The sequence below is a fragment of the Molothrus aeneus genome, chromosome 7 (genome assembly GCF_037042795.1).
Source record: "Molothrus aeneus isolate 106 chromosome 7, BPBGC_Maene_1.0, whole genome shotgun sequence".
NCBI classification, from domain to species: domain Eukaryota; kingdom Metazoa; phylum Chordata; class Aves; order Passeriformes; family Icteridae; genus Molothrus; species Molothrus aeneus.
In genome coordinates, this window is record NC_089652.1 from 7,731,360 (window position 1) to 7,743,363 (window position 12,004).

Here is a 12,004-nt window from a genome sequence, read left to right on the forward strand (position 1 = left end):
TAAGAAGGACTGAACAGGAGTTGGTTTAGTTTTTTGTTTCGTGTCCTTGCAGAGTAATGTTATGTAGGTTTTGGTCTATGAGAGGTGAGACAGCACCCAGAAGGGTACAGAAACTTCTCAGGTTCTGTAATTAGAGCAATTCTTTAATCTGTTTTCTCTAGTAACTATTTTCTGGCAAATCACTCCAAGTGGTTAGAGGCACACTGTTTGTAATGATTGGGAGTGGGGCTGTGGCCCAACCTCATACCCAGTGGTTACAGCTGCCCAAAGCAGGTGAGCAGCATTGACAGCAATGAGCCATGGAGTGCCCAGGGGCACTGAGCAACCACCACAGGGAACAGAGGGCACACACAGGTGCAGTGCATCAACAGGAGGGGATAAAAGGTTGGGCTAAAGAAAAAGAAGGGCAGATGCTTGCAGCCTTCTGATGTGGTAAGGTGTTTTTTTGTTTGTGTTGAAGCTTTCTGAAATTGTGTGGTGATTCTCTGTGTTTTGTAGCTGTCTCAACTGCAGCATGTGCTGTGGCAAGAGATTGGTGTTTTTCCTTTGATATTGGCATAGCTACAGCTCTAAAAGGCTTCTGATTGTATTTTGCTTTTGCTCATCCTCTATCATCTCCACTCAGTCATCACCATCGTTTACATGACTGATGTTTACAGTCTCAGAAGAATAACAACACCAGACCATTCAGGTAGGAGCCAGGGTGCAAGCCTGAAATGGGCATGGACATTTCATAGGGGCATGTAGTGATAGGACAAAGGGGTATGGCTCCCAGCTGAAAGGGGCAGGTGTTGATTAGATACTAGGAGGAAATTCTGAGGCTTCTGAGACACTGGAATAGGTTGCCCAGAGAACTGTGGGTGCTGCAGCCCTGGAAGTGCTCAAGGCTGGTCTGGATGGGGCTTTGGGCACCCTAGCCTAGTGAAAGGTCTCTGCTCATGGCAGGGGATAGGAACTTTAGGGATGGATGATCTTTAGGGTCCTTTCCAACCCAAGCTGTTCTATGCGTTTCTGAAAGATTTTTTTTTCCTCTGACTATCCTCTTTTGATTTCTTGTGTGCCCAGTTCCTTGCTCATCTTCTCTATGACAAGTGTGATAGTCTTGGTAATGACCTGAATTTTCCCTTTTGGACTGGGGGGGGGGGGGAATCTAGACTGCTGAGCAAAGCAGATTTGGTTCTTTTTGCTCTCAGTCTTTTGCTTTATGGACCACACCAATTAAAAAACTAAGAGGAAACAGGTATTAACGAGAGAGTTCAAATATTTTTCCTCTACTTTTCCTCTCAAATCATGTCCTTATTCCACCCCGAGGTTACCACTGTTGATAGGAAAAAAACCAATCATAGAAGAAAGATGTCACATTTTCTTCTCTTTCCTTCAAATACTATGCAGCAAATTTAAGTTGAAAGTAGGTTTGCTCTACATTCCTTTTATTTAGGCATTTCAGTACAGATTATGTCAAAAATATATCACAGAAGAGCTAGAAAGCTCCCTATGTCCTGAGTATTTTTCTCTTGTGTTATAAAATGTCTCACTTTCTGTAAGAAAAAGATTTTGCATGCAGAAGGGATTTTGAAAAATGTCCTTTCCTGACTAATATATTCTATACATGTAATTTTATTGCATTTAAAATGGTATGACTTGATTTAAAAAAAAAAAACCCTGGTTTCATCAAGCATATTTTACTTCAGAATATGTAAAAAAACCCTAGCAAGTAAAAAAATGCACTCTGCAAAATAACTTTTTAGCTTCCTCTGGTGTAAAATGTGCTATGGTACCAGAAAAAAACTATAATGTGCCCCTAATTTTACTTGCTTTCTGCATCACCTTTGAAAAATTCATAGCATGTATTTCAATAGCCAAAATGTTTTCTCTTGGTCTAGAGTGTGCTCTGCTTTGCAGATGACAGCTGAGCTTGTCTAATCAAACTGAAATTGGTACACTTTCTGAACAAGGCTGAGCACTTGTTTATGATCCGAACCAAAGAGCAACTTTGGATGTGTGTTGTGGAATGCCAAATAGATAAAGATGCTTCCTGACACTGAGATGAACTGCAGTTTTGCCTAAGGAAGCACTGCATAAACTGCCTTGTTGCTTTAAAAACCAACCACACAAACATGAAAAACAAGCAATTGAAGCCTAAATTGTTTTATTACAAAGTTTGAAATACTAGGTTATACTAGGTGAGTTTGTGTCTGTATCTTTGAGAAACTCTAAAAAAAAATAAGGTTCTGGATAGCAACTGACTTTTACTTTTCCTCAATGATTTCATAGAATTCCTAGATTATCTCTCTTCCCATCCTCCCTGCCACTGTTTTTGACAGGGACAAGTGGCTGAGGAGATGCATGCAATGCAGTTGTCAGCTCCGACCAGATGCTGCAGAAAGGTGTAAGGGAATAGCTGTCAGTAACAACAACACTCAAAAAAAGTTTATTTCTGATGGTGGCTCATGCGTTATCTGTGAATGAAATGTGTTTTGCTCAGGTTCTCCTTCAACTGTCTTAATGTTGCCGTAGACAGGTTTAGTAGTCTTCTTGTTTGGGTTTTTTTTCTCCACCTAAACCTATTTAAGGTTTAGTGTATGAAAGCAGTAGCTGAAAACAATTCCTGGATTTGATGTTATTTAGAATTTGAAGTTCATACAATTTCCCCAAGTGTTTTCCATTTTCCTTCTTTCTCAGAATTAATTTTATATTTATGTTTTGGAATTTAGCTTGTTAGCTCCCTGGTAAAATTTACAAATAACTCTGAAACAATGTGAAAAGTTCCTATTTGTTTCCTTTACTTGAGAGACTAAACTGATGGAAAATTTCAGTCATTTTATTATGTCTAGAGCAGAAAAACTACTAATTTACCTGGGTTTAGTGTACTTATTTTGGAATTGATTGGGTTTGGTTTTTATTTTAATAATGAATGGAAAAGTCAGCAACACTAATTAAATTTTTGCATATTTCATATTTTTGCATGTAATTATCTAGAGCTTACTAATTTAAAAAGCTGCCTGCTCCTGACTTCTACTCTTCACAGGTTTTTTTCTGTCATGAAACTTTCCACTCTGGACCATAAATTGCAACCCTGAACTGTTTTCAATCTTGTCTTTAAAACAAGAATACACCTGCTGCAGACAAAACGCCTTTGCTTTGATTTCAGTGACATGTTTTGTTCTGCTCTCTAAATGGCCATTCTGGGGGTTTGTCTAGTGATTAATGCAAAATGAAAGGCATCTTTCACGTGCTGTTAAGAAAAAACAATCAGGGAGGAATAATAGATGAGTTTCCTGCCTTTCCACAGACACTACATGCCCTATTATTGGTGGAAGCCCACCAGGAATAAAAAAAAAAATATGGCAGACATTAATTCCTTGCCTTTCAACAGGAAATGCTTCGTCCTTAACTTGCGCATACCATGACTGTCATAAAAATATGTGGTGTTACACCGTTCTGGTGTTTCTGAAGCACATTTTAATGGGGAGTGCGTGCCGCAGATGTTCTCCAACGTGTGATGCTGTTGGGTACATGTGATCTGTATCCAACAAGATTCATTGCAGCTTTAACCGAGACCAGTGCGAGTGTGTCTGTATCTTTTCTTTAGGAGATGCCTCCTTGAGGAGTGTAGAGTTACCAAATCGCGTTCCTCACTTTCTCGACTGCCGCCTACTCCTCACGCCTCCTCTCGCTGTTGCCGCGCTGCCCAGCCCCGGAGGGAGGCAGGGGGAGCCCGGGAGCAGCGGCGGCGGCCCGGCCCGGCCCGGCAGCAGGCGGGGTCCGTGCCCGCCCGCCCGCGCTGACGTCAGGAAACTTTCGGGGCGGCCGTGGCCGGAGCGGGCGCCGGGAGCGGCGCGGAGAGGCGGCGGGACGGGCGGCTCCATCCCCGGCTGCTCCATCCCCGGCAGGTACGCGGGGCCCCGCGCCGGGGCAGCCGCTGCCCCGCGGTGCCGGGGGGCGAACACCGGGGCACGGAGGGGGGCACGGGGGTCTGAGCGCCTGTTGATCGCCGCGGCTGAGCGCTGCCCCGGGCTCCGCCGCCCCGCTCTGCCGTCGGCGCGGAACTTGGCAGGGGCGGGTGCCGGGGCAGCTCGTCTGCCCCGCGGGTCCCGCCTCACCTGCGTGGCCGTGGCGCTGCCGCGGGGTCCGCGCTCCCCGCTCCGGGGCCGCCCGCAGCGGCTGCTCCCAGCCCGGCGCTCGCACGGACCCGGGGCTCTCGGACGCACGGGCAGGGCTTGGTGAATTTCAAGTAGCTGGCGAATAATGAGCTGCTTTTCATTCGGGGTTGGGTTTTTTTCCCCGTTGTAAGTACAGTAAAGCCTTTATCCGAGAGGAGGTTTTGTTTTCCTCGGGAGGCTCCGCCGTGGCAGCCGAGCTCGCCGCTGGGGCTGCTGAGCGCTCAGTTGTTGTACAAGGGAGGATCTTCGGCTCGTAACCAAACCCAAACCACCGAGATAATTTTAACTCCGCGTGTGTCGGCAGGGTGGAGTGCTGGAGGAGTTTGCTCGATCATCATGCGAGTAGAGAGAAGCCTGAGCAAGGACTGCAGCTCTGCCTTGGAGTCGGGAGGGAGATTTAGGGAGAAATTCTCAGTTTGAGAGGGTCTGAAAGTTGTATGACAATTAGAGGAACGTGTAAAAGTATGTTGTTCATTTAATTTCACTGCCCTCGTCATTTATTAGGAGGCACCGAGAGTCAATCAAAGGCACGTAAAGGTTAATTGTATTCTTCATACAAAGGAATTGGCTCCCTTCCGAAGAAATAGATTTCTGGGGTCTTTTTTTGAACTTGAGACACTTATTAGATTTCTAATTTAAATAGCATGCAACTTTTAAACTTTTCCTACAGTTCCTACAGTCAATTGCAGTTACAAGTTCTTAAAACGTCATCTTTATGGAAAGAGTAAGTTATCACAACTAAAAAAATGTTAAAACCCCCCAATAAACTGGAAAAAAGGTATACATGAAGGTGATTATGAAGGTGTTTTGAATGTGGAGAAATTCACATAAAATATTAAAGCAATATATTTAGTTTATTCAGTATAAATACAAATAAGCATCTGTATTTGTGTGTTATCTGAATATTTCTCCTTTTAGAAGTTATTTTCCATTATTTTCTTCCCCTGTACATTAGATGATCATGCAACATGAGTGGTACCTTTGAGTTGTTGTAGGGATAAGCAGTATTTCAGAGCTACTTAAGGTGTTAATCAAAATAAGGCAAAACCATCAGAAAGGAAAATAATATATTTTTTCAAGGTCAAGTTTCTATTTTTATGGTCATTTCAGAATGAACAGTAAGTTTTGCCTCAGTTGTAGATTTACTTGGTTTGTCATGCAGTAGTATGTCAGGTACAACTTCAGATATTTGGAGATTATCCACTTGAACTTGGAGAAAGGAATAACAGAAGAGGGGGAAAATAATTTCATGATTATTAGCCATACGTACACTTTTCTGGGATGCATTTTAACTGTATGAACATGTTAGTGATTATAGATCTTATTAAAAGCATATGTTTCCTTGAATGGCTTGGATAAAGAGAGTTATTTAGGGATTAAAAGCCTGGGGTTATGGTGTGGTGCTGAAGGATGCAAGGGAGAACTTTGGTTTATACTTTCCGCAGAGCTACAGAATATCAACAAAAGGGGGCTGGAAATAAGCAGAAGCAAATACAACTCTGGTTGCATGAGAAATTAGGATGATGTGATTGGGTGTGCCTTGTGAGTGATGAGTAAAGAAATTAAAATTATTGCAACAGAGAACTGTGATACAATGTTCTGTATAAAGCATTTTAAATCTCATAGGAAATCTCCTGCTACTGGAGGACCAGCAAGGAGGAAGATGTAGTTTGCAGAAGTGGAAAACAAGGGGGGATGTTATACAAGCTACTGGTTTGTATTGCCTCCTTAGTCTTTGGAGGTAACTTTGTAACCTTTTTGAGAGTTTTTCAGAGTTCAAAGATCGTGCGTCTCTTGTTCTGCAAAGCACTCACCTGATGTGTCATTTCAGAATTTCCTTTACAAGCTCGCTTTGTCTACATGCAATAGACTAGCAAATTAAAGTTAAATTTCGTGGTTCAGTAGCAGTTTGTAAACATTGTTTGTAATATACAGTGTTTGTAAACATTGCTGGATGCTCTAAAAGTCATAGTCAGGAGATTTGCATGAAGCACTTGAGAGGTCTAATACAATAAACTGGTATTTGTATTATAATTATAGAATTAGTTTTTCCTCTTGAGATAATCCCTCAAGAGTGTACTCCTTGAACATGTCATAAGAACATAATTAGAACTACCAGCTGAATTAATTAAAGGGCAGCTTCAGCTTGAACTGGGGCTTGAAAGAGAACATAGGGGGAAACTACCATATCACTACATTTTGGTCATACCTAGTATGGCTTGTGTCAGGATTCTGGTTCTGTAATTTTTTTTTTCAAGAGAATAAGTAGAACACTGTGAGCTGAAAAGTCCACCAGGTTCTGTTCAAAAAAACCTGCAGGTCTCTTAGACTTTTTAGTTATTATCAATGATGGAGTGCATGGCAGAAGTTGAGTCTGTGTTCCAAGTACATCAGCTTCTGAGACGGGGCAAAAAAATCATTAGTTCATGGCTTCATAGAGTTGTTGCACAAGAATATGCTAATTGGGCAGAAGTAAACATTTTCCCCGTCGCCTTTTTTGCGTTACTGTAATCTGATTTTTGAAGGGATAATCTCCTTTAGAGACTCAGGTTGTAATCCAGAAAAGAGCAAACAATACTGCCCCTGTTACAGCACACAGTGCCTCTGCATAGCTACCTAACAATGTTCTCTTTGGTTCTCTTACCTGCAGAGTGTAACTGTTCATGCAGATGTATCTGTCAATATCTTTGGAAGTAATTTCCTTCCTAGTATCTCCCGAATCCCAGAGATCAGAATGTTGGCTTTGTTCATGCAGATAGCTTTGCTACCTCACTGCCAGCACTCCCCTGAACATTCCCTGTGACTTAAATGCTTGATCAAGCTGTTCTGTGGCTTCGCTGTTGTGGGATGGCCAACTACTACCACTGAATGTGTAGCCTTCATCTGGGTTTACAGTCACAGCCTGTGCTGGTTAGGGCTGGGAGGAAGGAGAAGGTAGACTTACTCAATTATCTTTATTTTGTGGTCTATCCCCTGAGGACAGAGTGTCATCACTGCCCGCCCTTTCAGCCTCACATATGTGGCTGTGCACCTTGTCTGTGCCACTCTGTTTGCCCAGGGGCACTGCAAAGACTCTGGGGATGGTCAGTAGTAGCTCTTAATTTTTAAAAATATTTTTTCTTAAGCATTTTCATGCACTTAAAATGTATTTTTAACCTAGGCTTCAGGTCCACTGCAGGTAACAAGCAGACAGTCCTCCCTTAAGGACCCCCTTGCTGTGTGGTTTCAGAGAACGTTTGTTACACTAAACTGAACATCAAGAGTCCAAAGTGATGTGACCACGGATTTCATCCAGGATCCCAACAGAGAATTTATCCAGCTGAAAACACATCATGAATTCCCAGGAAAGCATTTCCACTTTCATTCCTCCTCTCCTCTGCCAGTTTAAGCAGATGTTCTTATCACCAGGCTAAGAGGGTGCTCCAAATTAAAATTATGATTGTTTTATCAGGCTGAAGTGACTTACCTTTCTGACGTGTAATTACATAGCAGCAAAGATAGAAATAATGTAGAATTTTGTAGCTGAAAGAAACAAACATGTTTGTAGAACAGACAACACCTGGGTTCTGACAGCCATCTATGTAGTTTTTACTGAAGCAAGAAGTAGTACTCAGGCTGTAACACCTACAGTTTCACACAGGTTGCTTGATAATTTGTCAAAAAGTACTGGAAAGCCTCTTAGATTAAGGCACTGGATTTCTTTAACTTCTGCAATATTTTTTTTCTGTTTTCAAGGGCAGCCATTAAAAATTCTGTCATTTTAATTCCAGAGTCTGACATACTCATCTTATTAGTATATAATCACTTGGTTACTACTGCATTTATTTAATATTGCACCCTAAGCTTGCATATTCTGGTTTTATTCTGAGAACTGAGCTGTGTTTTCTCCATTTACTATATCACTTGGAGTTATAAAGAATCAGCAACATCTGTGCAGCCAAATGTTTTTCCTGTGTATTCTGTCAGCAATACCTGATCAACACCCTTGCCTTGCAATGGCGTGCACAAGTGTAAATTGGTAAACAATTCTCTTAATAATGTGCTGGTTGGAGACTGCAGCTGGCTCTGTTGACAGAGTTAAGGTGGCTTTTGGTTTTTTTTTTTTGAGTCACCAGAAATTAGAACTATAATCTCTGGAAATTCTGTTTATTCCTGTGCTGCAGAGATATCCTGAGCAATGCAAGTAAATAACATTTCTATGTTGAAAAATTTGGGAATTCTAAGGCACATCTTTTGCCACTCAAAAGTGTGTGATGGCTGTTTCTAGCTTTCTTTAGAGCCTTGTGGAGAAGGGTATGTGGATACTCCAGTATTTGGGAATAGATATGCATACAGAAGCCTTATCTCTTCAATCTTCTCATAATTCCCAAAATAACATGATAGCTGTAAAACTGCATGCAAATTCCTCCTCATTCTTCTCAGATAGAATGAAATAGCTTTTTGAGGACTGTTGAGTTCTCTGGAATATTTTAAGATCTTTAATGTGATTTCTTTTTTTCAATTCTTCCTCTGCTCTCTCCATCCCCTTAGTTTTAATGGGGAAAATTCTGACCAAATGTGCAATGCAGCAGTGCCACAATGTGCAAATCAGGATCCTGACCTAGTACAACCTAAATGTTGTGGCATTTAATATTCTATTCTGTTTCCATTTTTCTTCTTTTACATGCAGATGTCCCATCTTCAGTTCCTTCTAGGCAGAATGGGACATTAGGCACTTAGACATTGTGCTTAAACTCTCCAGGTGATCTACTCTAAATCTCTGTAGCCCTTAAAGGCTTTTTCAGAGATCTCAGCAGTCTAAGCAAAATCAAAATTGTTTTCCACTAGGCAAAAGGCTGGGATGAGGTTGCTCCTACTGTGGAGAAAGGGCAACCACCTCCCTTCCAAACATCTTTCTCCCCTGGGTCTTGCAGCTCTCCTTGTGGCAGGGGTCCCTGGGGAGAGCTGTTTTCTCCCCAGCTGCAGGCTGGGTCTGCTCAGCTTTGGCAAGTCTCTTCTGTGCTAGTGCTGGCAATTTATATCTGCCACCCAGTGTAATTATTGGTTTTCCTGCACACAAAGGTACTACTGATATTAATGAATATATTTTCTCTTTTGTCAGATTGGGAGCTTTTATTTCAGGGTGTGTGTCTGTGTTTGCACATCTTTTAAAGAAGGTGTCTCTTGAAACAGCAGCACTTTTTTTCTTAATCTGTTGTGAAATCTTCTGGAACATATCACTGAAGTGAGGTAATGAGCCTAGATAAAGGACTGTGTTCCCAGTAAAATAGATTATTTTTCCTGCAGTCACATCTCAAAATGTTGTTTGGAACAGCAATCATCTTTGCATGCCAGTTACATTAGGAGTTGTTTAAGAAAGTTTCTCATGTCCTCAAACCTATTTTTTTAATTTTTGTCAAGGCCATCTTTCCAAATGCCTTGCTGTGCAGATATGTGCAGTCTCTAATGCCTTCTTCGTACATGCTGTGTTGGCAGCTGAGTGCATTCAAAGATTGTGAGTCAGGTTCCCTAAAAAAACAAAATCTTAAAAATAATGAGATTTAAAATACTACAGGCTCCTTGTGAACATTTGGTATTGTTTTCCTTCTTTAAAGCTTTTTCTTTGCACAGGTATGTAGACCTGAACTTTATTTTGTATTGAAAACAATTTATTTTTCACACAAACTCCAAATTTTAGGACTTGGGTCTTCAAGAAAAAGTCTCTTGTGAGGCTTGCCCCACTGCTGAAAATTGCAGCTGATAGCTTTTCTCTTTTTTTCTGCTTCCTAATTGATAAAGTGGCAGAACCATCATTTCCAAAGCAGTGGACACTTGGGAATCAAAGCTAAAGGGTGATTTCATCTTGCAGGGTATCGTATGCCCAAGTCATGCCTGCTTTAGAGTAACTGTAGTTAGGATTAATGTGTGGAGCCTTGTCAAAGGAAAAGTGAGAGGTGAAGTGTATATGGTAAATGATGCTCAATCTTTACTTGGGATAGCAAATAGCAGCAGGAGGCTGTCGATGTAGCCAGCAGAAAGTTTGAGACATTAACCCCCGCTGTGGTGCCTCTTAATCTGTTTCACATGTGTAAGCTCTAAAGCAGAGCCCACTGTGGATTTGTAAACACAAAGGTCTTTAATGTCTGAGATAAGGACAGTCTTTTTCTTGATTCAAGCAGCCTAAAAATTGCATTACTAATTCTGTAAGTTACATGTTACATTAATATTCAATTTATCATGTTGTGCAAATGGGCTTAGGATGGAAGAAATACTTTTCCAACAAATTGTGCAGCTGGAGCTGTTACTAATTCCCTAATCTTTGTGTGCCATATAGTAATTGCACTTAATTGTTTGCTTTTGCTGTGTTTTATGGTGGGAAATGCAGTATGTCAACACTGCTGAGCAGGTACGTCAGTGTGTGTAAGGCTAACATTCCTAAAAGAGAGAATTTCCAGGTTTCACCTGACTGGATGAAATGGCTCATGTGTAGCTACCAATGCAGTGCTTCATACTTTTTCTTGTAAATCAGAGTTTGTAGCTGGTTTTTCTTGGTGAGGGGTTGGTTTTGTCTTTGCAGGGTGGTAAGATAAGAGAGGGGCCAATGCCAGTGGCTGGGAAAGGGACATGTAAGGTAACATTTTTTTACACAGCCATTTGGAACTGTTCAACTGCTAGTGGTTAAAATTCTTGTTAAATTGCTTGTCATCCTTCTACTTCAGTGGGACTCTCCACTGCTAATTCTACTTTTTATTCTTTTAAAAGCATATTAGATTTCTTCGGAGACCAAAATAACTCACCTAGAAGCATTCCAGCCTGTAAAAATGATTCTCCATCATCCCTCCCATCCCATTCTGTGAGGGGAGCTCTGTTTCTGGTTTAGTCCCCATGGGTTTGAAATTGTACCTAAGAAAGCAGCCAGTCTACTGTTCCCAGGCTGAGTTCTCTCAAGGCCTACTGCTTCTGCCCTGAAAGCAGAATCTGCAAGTTGTGCTTTAACCTGGCCATACTGACTGGCAATCCCATGTGTTTGTCACAAGCACTCTGCCATTAACAGCAAATGTGATAATCTAGAAGAGCATATGAGCTGTTTATTGTTTTCTCTTTCAAAATTAAGTACATTTCCCAGAGGTCTTGGTTCCAATCCCCTTGCTTTATGGCTGAGGATATTGAATGTAGCTATTAAGCTGTTAGACTGGTTTTGTATTAGTAATTTTCTCTGGTATGCAGAGTAATTCCTGAATCCAAATCCTTCTCTGGCCTTTCAGCCGTGCCACACTGACTGATGTGCTTGCATGGGTGATAGCCCCAGCTATCAGTACAGCTATGTGGCTCTTTTTTTACTGGTTTTGACTGGGGTGGCATGAGACAGCTGGTGGCCGCTGCAAATCTGCCAGTGTGGAAAGCTCAGAGCAAGCAGAGCCTACATGGGCGTTGCAGTGATCTGTCAGGAGACTGAAGCGCAGTTGACAGCACCGTTGATTATTTCTCTTAGAAACAAGCAGGTGTTTGCTTGGCTTTGGTACTGATTGGCAAGGCAAAAATGATTTAACTGCACAAGTGACAGTGCTGCTGTGAGGAAGGAGGATTTGTGTCACGGCAGGCAAGGATAGTGTGCTGTACTTCTGAGGAACTGCCTTAATGCCTGGTGTTCTGTATGGTGTTTACTTCTCCAGCCTTGCACAAAAATGGAAATGCTGGTTATTATCCACAACAGTAGATGTAAAGTTGTCACTCTGCTTAGATTTTGGCTTCTGTTGTTGGGTTTTCTGAGGAGGAGAAGGAGAGGGTGTGACTACTTAGCAGTAATATGGTGTCATGGCGCCCTGTTTCATGTAGCTATCTAATTAAAATAGATTATTAAG

At 41.7% G+C, this 12,004-nt stretch overlaps 1 protein-coding gene across 7 annotated transcripts in view; it reads left to right on the forward strand.

The window, feature by feature from the left end:
• Positions 1–3,782: 3,782 nt before the first annotated feature.
• The window catches only part of GULP1 (GULP PTB domain containing engulfment adaptor 1), a 144,754-nt gene continuing 136,532 nt past the window's right edge, over positions 3,783–12,004 (forward strand). For 6 of the 7 annotated variants that reach the window (XM_066553234.1, XM_066553237.1, XM_066553236.1 and 3 more), the window contains exon 1: positions 3,783–3,893. The gene's annotated coding sequence lies outside the window, so the exon portion shown is untranslated. The remainder of the gene's footprint in view (positions 3,894–12,004) is intronic. The other variant, XM_066553235.1, reaches the window with a different exon arrangement.